The sequence below is a fragment of the Sceloporus occidentalis genome, unplaced genomic scaffold, assembly GCF_023333645.1.
Source record: "Sceloporus occidentalis isolate IW3139 unplaced genomic scaffold, rSceOcc1.0.p SCAF_1, whole genome shotgun sequence".
In the NCBI taxonomy this organism is placed as follows: Eukaryota; Metazoa; Chordata; class Lepidosauria; order Squamata; family Phrynosomatidae; genus Sceloporus; species Sceloporus occidentalis.
In genome coordinates, this window is record NW_028316981.1 from 154,218,223 (window position 1) to 154,232,044 (window position 13,822).

The window sequence follows — 13,822 nt, forward strand, 5'->3', positions numbered from 1 at the left end:
TTAAAGAAGTAATATCAAGGAACACAACTACTTCATAAACTCAGGTATACTAGTACAGTATTTATGCTTTTCTCCAGACTTGTTTATTCCCTGTTGTCATGCCAGGGACATGTAGAGGTGAGACCTTTTATGTCATGATCGGCCTGCAGAATCAAGCTTTCAAGATCACTTCAAGGTCTCAGTGTTCATATTTCTTGATGTGCAGAAAGGAGTTGTCAAGGTTCCTCTCACCCTACACCATTACAGCATTATGACCCTACTTGTAACTGCCACCATTGCATACCCTGGAGTCTCTAGACTCCAGGGCATAGACCAGAGATCTACAGCAGAGAATTCTAGCTAGACTTCCCCAAACTGCAAGCCCCAAGATTGTCATAGGCTACACCATGACAATTAGAATCATAGTGCCATGTAGTGTGAAAGGACCTGCAACCATGATGGATCTGCAACCATGAAAAATCAGTATCACCCAACTGTTTCTTATTTTGAGCTCCTATTTTTGTTTTCTTATGTATAAGTGCTTTGTTCTATACAAACTGACCTTCTCCCCATTGTGTAAAGACGTTACCTGATATTCCATACAGGCTACTTAGTTACATATGTGTAACTCAGTAATGGTCCTATCCCACCCCCCATCCACCTTAACAGCCAGCAGCCGCATCAGGTGAAGGAGATCTGTGCAGCTGCTGATCAGGGTTCAAGGAAAATGACATTTCCAGTCCCCTTCCACCCATTTGTGTCCCTGCAATCAGAATCAAGACTCCTGTTGCAAGTCCTTTGTCACAGCCTCATTCGCTGGTGGGAGGGACTGAGAAGAGAGCATTTATGTAGTTTCACATGAGGAAGCAGGCTTGGTTGCTGCTTGAATACTGGCAATGGAAGAGCACTTTCTACCACACTTTAAAGGCAGCAGGCTACTTTAGGTCCTGTGGTGGACAGGATTCCCTGCAAGAGAGTGGAATGGCCAGTGGGTTCATGAAGAACAGCCAAGAGACAACCATTGTTGCTCCCAGTGTTTGATATCTGAGACAGTTGAGTTATTCTGCCTCATGCTGGGGCTGATGTTGACAGTTCCACCTTAGCTAGTTCTAGTCATCCCAAGCACACACAAATGATACAGGGCCTGTACTTAAGGAACCTATTTTGTAAGATTCTTGCCCTCCAAGTCCACATATCTCTAGGATAGTGGTAAAACCTTTCAGTACAGAAGAAGTGGGGAAGAGTGGGAGCAGCTGCATACCCTCCAAATGTCCCAGTTTGGCAGGAATCAACCCTCCATCACCCCACTTTTTCAGCTGTTTTCAAAATGTCCCAGTTTCTTTCTCCTTCTCCCTCTTTCCCTCTCAGCTTATTTCAGTTGCTGCAAACTAAGGACTTTATCACACTATCCCTGTTCTTGCTGCAACTGCGTTAATGAAAGGAAATACATACATACCAGTTTGGGAGCACTCCCTATTGCATGCCTCTTCAATAGCAGAACCAGGGTGTTGCTGGTCGTGCACTCTCCCTTCTGCCCTGATGTTTAATTCTGCTTTCCTACCGTATGCCCCACACAGCATGCTTTACATTTATATGTCTCTGTGTGTTTTGTTTGTTTTGAAATAAAATTCTGTAGTTATGCTAATATGATTTAATAAAAACATTTTTAAAGAAAGTTTTTTTAAAAAAAACACAGGATGCTCTGGAATACCAAGGGGACAGAAAAGGAGATACTGACACCACATGACCACCCAATTCTGGAACTGCCACAAGAATAAATTATTGCACCAGATGACTAATCACAGCCTGATTGGAAGCTTATTGACAGGTTTTCCCCAACAATGTCAAGGTGCACTCTAACAACACTTTGACGACAAGGCAGTGATGACATGGAGACTGTATTGTGTGATAAGTATTGCCAAATAAGCCATTTTCCAACTTTTAGTGGGGGGGTAAAAGCCATGTGTGATAAAGCCCTAAGTTCAAAGTACAAAAGTACTTTGTATTCAAAAAACTCATGGGGTAGAGAGAAGAGGAGGAAGCATCTTGCCCTTCCCAGTAGGCTCAGCCAAAAGCAAACTGATTCAGGTTCTCCTAGTTTGTGTATTCTTCATCAATTATACCTTTTGATCTCCGAATAGCACTCAGATGTTGCTTGGCCATGCATGTCTTGGTTTTCATCTGTGAAATGTTGGAGGGCATTCAGCTGTGTTTCACAAGTGTGTGTGCATGTGCACAAGTAGGCTTGGTGTGGCTTTTATATAGAATATAGCTTTGAATGCACAGTGCAAAGCTGAACGTTTGGCCACATGACACTTCATTAGGCTTCAGACTGTTTTCTTGCTGTAAGGCAATAAATGGGAAAGAGAAACTATCTCTATTGGATTACAATGTTTTGTTCCAGCCCTCATCCCTATTCTCTCCCCCAAGATTCAAGATAGGCCATGCTCTGATGCTTGGAAAATGCCCGAGAAGAATGACTGTGTGTCTAAATCTCTGCTTCGTTTGGAATGAATGATGAAAAGAGCTGGCTCTGTCTTTACTGCCTTTGCTGAAACAGAACTTCAATAAGCCTCCAAAGTGTTTCATTTACTATGCCACACGCCATGCTTATATGGCACACAGTTTTTTTTTATATATATAAAAAGATATACATATATAAAACCATCAGTTTTCAGCTGTTCCTAGTTAGGTTAAAAGAGTCTGCTTTTGGACACCCAGGCTGTTTTGTGGAAGTCCCATAGCCACCCACCTCCAAGACCTTGATCTCTGCCAGGCTCTGGGTAGATCTGCTCATTCAGGACCCAAGAAGCTCCTAAAACTAGATGCATATTGAGAGGTTTATCCAGCCCAGTGCCACTCTGGAATCAATACCTTATGAATTTGAAAGACATACAGGGTGACCGTGGAGAAGGCACCAGGGCTCCAGCTTGCCTTAAAAGCATGGGTTGGGAACACATAGTCCTCTAGACGTTCTCAGATTGCATCTCCCAACAGCCCTAGCCAGCACAGCCCATGGTGAGGAAGGAGGATGGGAGACTACAGCTGAACAAGATCTGGAGGTTCATGTGCCCCTCAGCCCTGGCTTTAAAATTTGGATGTTCTGCCTATCAGATATGCACAATCCATTTGTTGTGAAATGTTTGGAGAGAGAGAGCATTTTGGGCATGTTCAGAATCACCTCTTAAGCATAATTTGAAATGTTGTGAATATAAAACCTATATCTGGAATTAGAAATCTGTGTCTTGGATCCAAAGAGAAAACACAGTGTGCCCAAAGGGTTTGCATATACTGTATTCAGGGGTTTTGAAGTTTTTTAACATTTCCCCCCACCCCTTTGAGAGAGCAGTGATTTTGATGTTTTATCAAAACCTGGTTTTGAAAGTCCCCTCATTTTCAAAAGTGGTTTGCCTTATGGCATAAGGAAGAGATTGGGACTGGAGCGGGGCAGACGCTGTTAGGAAAACACGAAGCCTGGGGTGTGTGAAATATTTTGCATGGTTCTTGGATCCTGGCCATTGAACTGATTGCTGCCAGAGTTCTATTGATGTGTCTGGATAAACAATTATGTTAGGGAAAACTATCAGAAGAAGCATGGTGCATGATTTGAAATAGATTTATTCATCACTTTATTGACAATTGCAGGTAGCTCAGCAATCCAGCTAGAAATGTTACTTTCCAAGCTTGGAAATAGTACTTTTGCTTAGAAATGTTAGTTCCATAGACTGGTGTGATCCTCCAATAAGGGAATTGTGGGAACTGTGGTCCAAAAAGTGAATTCCTAATGTTTTGGATGTTAAAAAAACAACACTCTGCCTCCTTACTTTTGAAAAGAGGGGAATTAATCAGTAAAAATGGAAAAGTAAACCTGCTGGAGAAGGACTAATTACTCTAAAGACACCAGATCCCATCTGATCTTGGAAGCTAAGTGTCCGGGAAAGCAGCCAAAGGGCTGATAAGACAGCTAGTTCTCAACAAACAAACCCCCCCAGAACAGCAAAGTCAGTGTAAGCTACAAGGTCCTGAAGATTCACAGTAGCTCTACCAAAAGGGATTACCAAGAGAATTGTCAGACGGTCCGAGGTTCAGGGTATCAGAGAGGCAGGTCAATAAAGCAGTCCAAGGCCAAGGTTTCCGGGTAGTCAAGACAAGAAGCCAAAGGAGCCAGAGACAGAGTCTTTCCTCTAAAAGAGTCAGATATCCACTGGCAAAGAACCACACATGCTCCAGGTGCTTAAGAAGGCAAGGAACCGGCCTTCAGCTGTGTCTGATTACGAACACGCTTCTGATAAAGCCTCCGAGATCTTCGAAGGCCCTCTCTTTCTGCTCGACGCTCCTTGAAGGCAGGCACACTGCCCAGATCCTCCTCCACGTCCACAGCCTCGGCACCAGGCAAACTTGACTGCTGAACCTCTGGAGAGGCCATAGACTCTGCTCCAGCAGAACTAGGGCCAGCCTCAGGCTCCTCCACAACAGGTTCAAGCCCCAGGGGCTCTGGCTCCTCCATTACAGGTTCAGGTCCCAGGGGCTCTAGCTCATCCTCTGAGTCCTCCAAGCCATCCTCCAGGCTGGGCATGACACTAAGCAGGGTCAGCCCTGATTAGCACTCCAAAAATACTAAATACTGTAAACTATATTTTAGCCGAGGGAACTGGCAAAACCACTTCTGAGTATTCTTTTCTTAAGAAAAGCAATTAAATTATTAAATTCATGGCGTTGCCATAAATCGACAGGTGACTTAAAGACGTACGCACACACGGCCTTATTAAATCATCTATTGAATGGTAAATCAATACCATATATACTTATATTGAATTTAACTAAGAAAAACCTGTTGCACCTTAAAAATGAACATATTTATAGTAGTATGGGCTTTCTTAGTGAAGTGAACCATACTCCTAAATGTTCACCATATGATTAACTTGTGAGCTTTTAAGGTGCCACAAAACTACTTTTTGTTTTGGGGGCAACAGATTAGTAGGGCTACTCCCTTAGAAATTAATCAGTGTGTTTCTTATAATCAACATACTTATCTTTTTTAGAGGAATTTGTCTCCTTTTATTTACAAGGAGACAAAATATAGCAACAATGAATTGAGTAATTATCAAAAGAATAATAATAAAGTTCAACTGAGAGATAGCACATTGATAGTTGCTGAGGGTATGGTGACATATGTAATCAGAAAGATAACACTGAACAAAAAGGGGGATTTATCCAGGCAGACCTAACCCAATGTATCATATCACAGTTTTGTATGGTGGAGACTGGATAATCATTATTGGTATTATTCATTCTAAGAAATGAGAAGATGCCAAGCTTCAGAATGTTATCATTGCATTCGTCATTGTTTCTATAGTGGCAGACATGTACTGTATTATAACCCCCCCCCCCCCATGAACTCAATATGCCATAATCTATTTTTCCACCAGTTAAACACAATTCATTGTTACTTTTCCAGTTTAGTGCAGTCTCCAACTTGGCAGCCAAACAACAAAAAACTGACGAGTTCTTTATACAAGAAAGGCTTATTTGTAGCCAGTGAAGTGTTATCTTTCTGATTACCTATTGCCTTTGGGTTTATATAGAAAAGAGATCCAGCACTCCATGACAGGTAGCGGGGGGGGGGGGAGATTATGAGAGTGTATGGGTATATGGTAGGGCTCCAGACTTACCTTTTTAGGGTCCTGTGGCCTAGGGGTGTGAAAGGAACCTACCCTTGAGGCATACCTGGGGGTTTCACTCTGATTTGTAAAGTCCTGTGGCTTGGATGGGAGCCACCTGGATTTGTCTTCTGGTAGAAGGCTGGCCAGGGAGTAACCCAGTTATTGGATTGTTCCTGGGGTCAGCTGCTTCACTGAAAAGAACACTGAGGAGGTAGTTAAGGAGTGACACTTGGCCTCAGCTGAACCCGCATTAGGTTGCTCCACCTTCTTGCTTCTTCCAGGATCATCACTGACATAAATAAATTCTAAGTCAGTCAAGGGGCCCTTATTTAACACAACACTCTGTGTCTGGTCTCATTATTCCATGGTAGATCATCAAAGGATTATTTACATCCAAGGAAGAAATCATTCCCAGTTGGTTGATGATCTTTCCCATTTTGAAGAACACCTTCTGCTAGAATCATTAAATCTGGGGGCAAAGCCACTACATGTGGACACATGGGCCCTTCTCTGGGATGGTGGGATCCCCTGCTATGGGACAGTGAATCCACTCTTGATTTTACTGTCATGTCTTCACAGCAGATACTGAATCTCTGAAGGGATAGACATAGAACTTTGGTTCAACTCAGAGAAACAGTGAAGAATCATTGGTAAAATCAAGAAAGGTCTGCCAACCACCCCCACTTCTCACTGAATACTGCCTCCATCACTTACCCCAGGCATTTTTCTTTGTAAATATTCACAGGGGTGTGATACCTGCCTACTATGGGTTTCAGGTCATGGTCCCTCAGCTTTGTTGATCCCAAACCCAGTGAGATTTTGTTTCACAGCTAGTTCCATATATCATCATCCATCATAATACTCAATCCTCCTCCCATATTGCCTTTGGGTTTATATAGAAAAGAGATATCAATATGCTATAAGTCTTTGAAGACAAGCCTGTTATGTTTCCCTCTGTCTGCATAATTCTTTACTCAAACATGAAAGCAAGCAAATGACTTGCTACTTCACCTGAGGATGCGAGGTAAAATGTATTAAATACTTCACATGTGTTTGCAACCAGGGGACTGGATTATCCCTAACTTGGGCTTCTTGGTGATTTACAATGGCATGACCTCCAGTTATGCCAAAATAGGTTATTTTTGGATGCTGTGTAACAATGAATTTATTTATTTATTTAAATTATAGCCTACTTTTCTCCCATACGAGATCAAAAATGTTAAAGATAGAACAAGCTTGTTTTCTGCTAGAGGATAGGACATGAACAAATGGAGTCAAATTACAAGAAAACTCCCTGATGGTATGAGGTATAAGACAGTGGAACAGGCTTCCTCCAAAGGTGGAGGGCTCTTCTTTGCTGGAGGTTTTTAGAGAGGCTACATGGTCACCATTATGAATATGCAAAGAAATCCTGACTGGTAGAGGTTTGGACTATGTGGCCCTTGGTATCTCTTCCCTTTTATGACTCTGTGGGTCTAAGAGCAATGAAGCCGCAATTGCCCTCATGATGACTGTGAAGAGCATGGTGATCATGATGATAAACATATGATAGAATTTTAGAAATGTTTTTTAGCTTTAATCAGCTAAATAAATGAATCTGTTAGAAGGAAAATAGCACCAATTGACACCCTTAATGAAAACCTTGTGCTGTTTCCTTGGCTGATGCCAAGAATTGGCTTCTTGAATAGAGAAGCGATGCTGCAGATTCAGTAGCAGCGAGACTTAAGCAGCTTCAGAGCTGGCGCCTCTCAGCTTCCCATTCTGCTGGTGGTGTTGCATGTGCACACTGACTCCAGCAAAAGGGGGGGGGGGGAGTGGATGGGTTTGTCTTTGAGAAAAGTGGTAAGATCATTCTTTTCCACTATGCTCCCCCTCCCCTGCTTTTATCTCTGGCTTTTCTCCTGGAGCTGGCAACAAACACGTTGATTAATGTGTCCACTTTGTGATGCAGATGCTTGTCTCACTGGACCCATACTGAGGCTTACAACTCACTTTGTCTGGCCCAGTGAGCCGGCACAGAATGACTGTGGCTTTCACTTAACTGCCTCTGCTGGAGTGGAGCCAGTGGCCAAGAGGTGAAAAGCTCTTTATACCATTTACCAATCCCCTTTGAGTAGTCTAGTAGTCACACTGCCTCCACTTCTTCCTCCTTCTCCGTCACTCCCCCATACCTTCTTACTTGGGCTTACCATTTTGCTTGTGAATTTGAAAATCCAATCTGTTTTTCTCTATTATCATGGTCCAACACAGGAGAATGAGTAATAATAAGGAAAGGGATGCTGGATCTGTACTGGAAGACCAGACAATCTGGGAAAGGAGGCATCTGTACAATGCAGGTGGAGCTGTTATTGGGTTATTTTGGTCCTGTGAACTTGCTCAACAGTCACACTGTTGGTTCTGTTTTCCACCATCTAGTCAGAGTAGCAGTTTGAGCTCTGGATTAGGAGTCCAAGAGAGCAGGTTCCAGGAGATCCTGCCCAGTAATGGAAACTTGCTGAGTGACTTTGGACAAGTCATACTGTTTCAGCCTTCAACAAAGGTAATAGCATGCCTACTCTGAATAAGTCTTTCCAAGACTACCCTATGATAAGGTTACCATATGTTGGATTCAAATATATGAGTGGGCAAGGCTCAGGAAGAGAAGCAACCTATGTGCAGATAACGTGTGGTAGACAACCTTTGATCACACACACACACAAACTCAGAGTGATGAAGACAGAATAGTGTATCTGAACCACTTCAATCAGTTCCAGTTTTGTATTCAAAGATGTGTGGAAGATGGGTTGATTTTGGAGGCAAGAGACAGGAACAGAGAAGGCCTACTAAAACTGTGATTTAGCTAAGGTTGACTCAACACTCAACAATTGATTCAGTGGGTCTATCTATTTGTGGATTGACCAATAAGATTTTGGCCAATGTGCCCTTTAGAAATTCCAGTCTACTAAGGTTAAGTGGTGGCAATGGGAAGGAAATTCCCATGGGTGGAACCTCTGTGGAGAAAGGAAGTATTTAGAAACAGGGTGCATGGATCCAGCAGAGTTTGGGTGGCACCCTCTCAATGACATATACATTTGGGACTTACATGCAGATACGGAGGGAGCTATTCCCTTACATTCTATCTGTGAGTGCACCTCATCCAAACCATGACCAGTGGTTTCTTCATAGTCTGAATCCCCCCCTCTCTTCCTTTCCTCTTCACTAATAAACAGAAGGAGCAGTGGTTCCACTGAGGGACTGGCAGCAGCCAGAGTAGTGGATATGAGGACACGGAAATGTGGAGGTAGAGTGCTCTTCCTGCTCTGTGTAGGATCTTGGCCTTTGCCTGCCTTTTCTCTCCACTGCCTTGTGGCCCTGGGAATAAAGCTGAGGTTAGCATAGTGCAAGGATTCTGACCATGGTATTGTTTTGTCTGTCATGATCACTCTAAACATCACAGATTCTACATCAGTGTGATCACATGTTGAAAGCACAGGCACAGAATGTGTGGATTGCCTGTTTCCTCTAACTCAGTGACACACTTACCACTTTGCCATTACCACTTTGGGACTCATTTGCAGGCATGCGTCCATGCAGCCAACTGGAGAGCTCACCTCAACAGAGTCCCCCACTTTCATTTGACAGCTCTGGTGTGAGTTTCTCCTGCCAACTGGCTACAAATTACATCCCTTATGGGCCCTTGGTCAAATGTTGGACTGGGCAGAAGATAGAATGGAAAGGTAAATGCCCAGATTATTTATAGTAGCTTGGCAAAGCTTTCTGATTCCAGTAGTTTAACAAAATTATTATTATTATTATTATTATTATTATTATTATTATTATTATTAACCTTTATTTATAAAGGGCTGTAAATTTACACAGCACTGTACATACAATCTTTTTAATTGGATGGTTCCCTAGCCTCAGGCTTACAATCTAAAAAGACATGACACAAAGGGAGTGGTGGTGGGGAAGGGGCCTCTCTAGTAGGATAATACATATAAAATACATAGCAATACAGGAAATGATTCAATAAAACAGGCAACAAAAGAACATCAAATAGCAAGTGACAATTATGCAATGCCTGGGAACGCTGCCCTGAACAGGATGGTCTTCAACTCCATTTTGAAGCTGGTTAAAGAAGTGATGGCTCTTGCTCACAGGGGAAGAAGATTCCAGGAGTGAGGGGCAGCGAGTGAAAAGGGGCGAATCCTAGATGGGGCAGAGGAAATCCTGGGCTGAGACAGCAGACCTTGACTACCAAAACGGAGGGCCCTAGTGGGAAGGTGGGGAGAAATAAGGTCTGATAAGTAAGGAGGGGCCAGCCCATGGAGGGCTTTAAACAACGACAGCAGGAGCTTATACTGAATGCGGAAAGGGAGGGGGAGCCAGTGAAGGGATGCCAACACAGGAGAGATGTGGTCAGAGCTGTGGGCGGATGTGAAAATGCGTGCAGCTGAATGCTGGACAGAAATTAAAGGACGGAGGTGAGAAAGAGGAAGCCCAGCCAGGAGGACGTTACAGTAATCCAGTCGTGAGATCACTAGGGCATAGACCAGGATCTTGGCAGTAGAGGCGGAGAGATAAGGTCGGATTTTGGCAATATTGTATAAAAAGAATCTACAAGCCTTGGCTGTGGTCTGGATCTGAGGGATACACGACAGAGAAGAGTCAAAGATAAAACCAAGACTGCGGGCTTGCTGGACTGGTTGAATAGAAATGTTGTCCACAGAGACAGAAAAGGAGTGTTGAAGGGCAGACTTAGGAGGAAAGACAAGAAGCTCTGTCTTGGACATGTTGAGCTTCAAACGCCGATGGCGCATCCACAGCAAGACAGCTGTGAGGCAAGACGAGACTTGCTGTTCAAGCCTTGGAGAAAGGTCAGGGGTGGAAAGATACAACTGGGTGTCATTGGCATACAGATGGTAGGAGAAACCAAAAGAGCTGATGAACACATTAACCTGCTAGTTAAAAAGATTCTCCATCTTGGTGGCCTTGTGTTTACACTTATCTTTCCATGTCCATGTTCCCGGCCTGTAAAGAAAAAGTCTTAGTGGTTGCCTTTGACTAGGATTTTGTTGGGCAATTTTAGAGCTTTGCATTAGAATTTATGCCAATCAGCATAAATTTGGACGATGCAGGTTACACCAGTGTATGACTTATAAGGAAGTATTTGATTCTGCTTTGTGCACATTTCTGGTTGGTGGACCTTGGGGTTTAAACAATAACCAAATACATCCCGTAACCATAAGATCAATGTACTTGTTGTGACCTATAGCTCATCACACTGGGTAGACCATATTTTTAATGACACCACAATCACAGTTGTTTCTAGCTCTCGTTGGAGAGGTATCATTCAGTAAAGTACAAGTTCATCGAAGTTCTTCAACCATGACGCTTATTCCAACTCAGTTTTCCACTGAACTGTGGGAATGTTTTTACCTTGTATGCAAATTTGCATGCATTTCCATGTTTTTAAAAATATATTTGTGTTCATAATTTTGAAATAGATGTATCTTTCTAATGCATGTTTATGTTCATTTGTGCAAAAAGTATACATTTTTCATTCCTATTTTTTTGCAGTTGTACCCATGCTATGAACTTTGTATGCAATGCAAAATAGGTTTATCAATGTGCAGACTGACAACTACAAATTCCATTTTGATCTATGTGTGATTGTGGGTATGGAGTTCTGTCCTAAGAAGTACAGATGATAACACTTAATTCCAGTAGCTGGTTAGATGTTGGTGTGTCTCTGTATATGTGTGGTTCAATAAAGACTGGTGAAGAGGGAGGACAGTTCCAATTTCAACCTTTGCTTTGCAGCTGAAATCTATCCGTCCTCTTCTTTTTTGCTTGTCTTGTGAAGAAAATAAATTATGAAAGGGCTGTCTTCCAACCTGATTTTTGAAAAGAAAGCTTGAAATGGATCCAGTTCTACTCTCTTTGCAGAAGGCAAAGTCCCCCTCCCCATCACTGGATTTCTATAAACATAGAGAGATGGTGGCAATGGTGGAGGACCTTGTTGGGCAGCCAGGAAAGAATGTGGGTCTCTTCACAATGTTTTGCATCTATTCCTAGCACATGCTAGCTGGGGGCAATTGCTTTTCCCTGCCAACTACAGCTTTGGTTGGGCTCTCCTGGCAAGCTCTGGAGTTACAGTTTCAGCATGGTGATGTCATGGTAGCTATTTCAACTTGAGAGTGGAAAAAATCATGCCAAATGTCTGAGCTGAAATATCTTCTTTTCTTACAGGACTTGAGGTCTTACCAGCTTGACAATGAATGCCATACTCTTCATGTGACAGTGCCAGCCAGCATCAGCAGCACCCGTTTCCTGTTACCATCGAAACATCAGTTCAAGCCCTAAATAGCTTCTCCCTGTCCCTGCATACCTTACAGACTCCCCCCGTTACAATCCACCAAGAATACCCTCTTGATTATGCCATCTGGGTGCCAAGTCTATACCACAAGGGTACACAGGGTGGCTTTCTCAGCAGCAGCATACACCGTTATGGAACTCCCTTTGCATGCCAGGCTCCCAGCCTCAGCATTTTCTATGGTGGTTTTTGTTGTTGTTGTTTGTTTGTCTTCAGATGTGTTTCTTTTGGGCTCAGCTTAGCCTTAAAATAATAATAATAATAATAATAATAATAATAATTGCACCTCTATAAAGAAGGGTGTTTGGAATTTTGGGTGTGTAATGGTTTGAGCATTGGACTACATCTCTGGAGTCCAGGGTTTAAATCCCTGTTCAAGAATAATAAAAAAAAAACACTGGGCAACCTTGGGCAAATCACTCTCTCTCAGCCTCAGAGGATGGCAATGGCAAATCCCATCTAATGAAACTTGCCAACTTGCCCTGCCCCCCCTTCCTCCATAATAGGTTTGCCTTAGGGTTGCCATAAGTCAAAAGTGACTTGGAGTCACACAACAACAACAATTTATTTCATCAAATAGCTTTTTAAAAGTTCTTTCTTTTTTGGTATGCTGTGGATCAGACTACTTAGATATTTTAATAAATCAGCAAAAGACATCCTTCTGCTCCACAATACTATGTCCCTGGAGACCTGTAGTACTGTCCTTTACTTCAAACCGCATGAAGTGCCTTCCTTTACTGGGGTAGAAAAGAGGTCTGGAGGAAAGCTGAGAAGGGCACTCCTCTTGCTGAGGACACCCAAACTTTAGGCCAAGCATTCCAAAGGAAAGCAAGCAGAAACCATTTTGCTTCTCTTTGGGCTCCTGGTAACCCAACAACTCAAAACACTACTTTTGGTTGCCAGTATTATGGCAGCATCCCTTCAGTCTTAAGTGGTTTGGGGCTTTTCAGGAAGATGTTGGGATTTTGTTTGGTTTCAAAATCTAAAGTTTTGCCTTAGTATAAATGGGAGGGAAACACTTGGCCCTCTCTTGTCTTTGGAATACAACGCCCTTCATCCCTTACCATTGGCAACATAGGATGAGACTCTTGAGAGCTGAAGTTGAAAACATTAAGAGGACCACAGGTTCCCCAACCCTTCCCTTAACAGGTCCCCCCAGGATTCATTTAACCTCTTTTTTCTCTTCTTAGTCCTGTTCTGTCTCCACACATGCTTTAGAGACCAATAAAGAACAAAGACGTTTGTTTTAGTAATGCATAGTGGACCATACTATATATTATATCATGTTCCAGTGAATCAGCCTGGAGAGAGGTTGTAATTTTTTTAAAAATCACAATTGTTATTGCTTTATTGTTTATTGCCTCAACTTCCTCCTCATTTTATAACTGTGTTCCCTCCAGGTCAAAAATATATAAAAAATTATGACCCCCAGGTCATAAAAGCATAAGGCTGCCCTCTGCTCGAGAGCATCTAAAGCTAAAATTAGACTTCTTTGCCCCTGCCTGAAGTTTGAAAGTATCTGACGCAAAGTATATTCTAAATGTGATCATCCATCCAGCATGTCTTTCAGGCGCCACTAAGATTAAATGAAAGAATCATAAGATGCAAGTCTTTAACTTTTAATCCTTTTACAATGAACCTTTAGATAGTCTTGGGGGCAGGGGGCCTTCTGTATGAGTAATAGTGCCCCTTGTTTCTCCTCACTAAGTTAATGAATACCCACAACAGTCAGGTACCTGGGCTCCCTCCCCTTCTTCTATCCCCCTATCCGACTGGAAGGGAAAGTGAAGTATAAAAGGGAAAGGAAGAGGAGAGAGAGATGCCA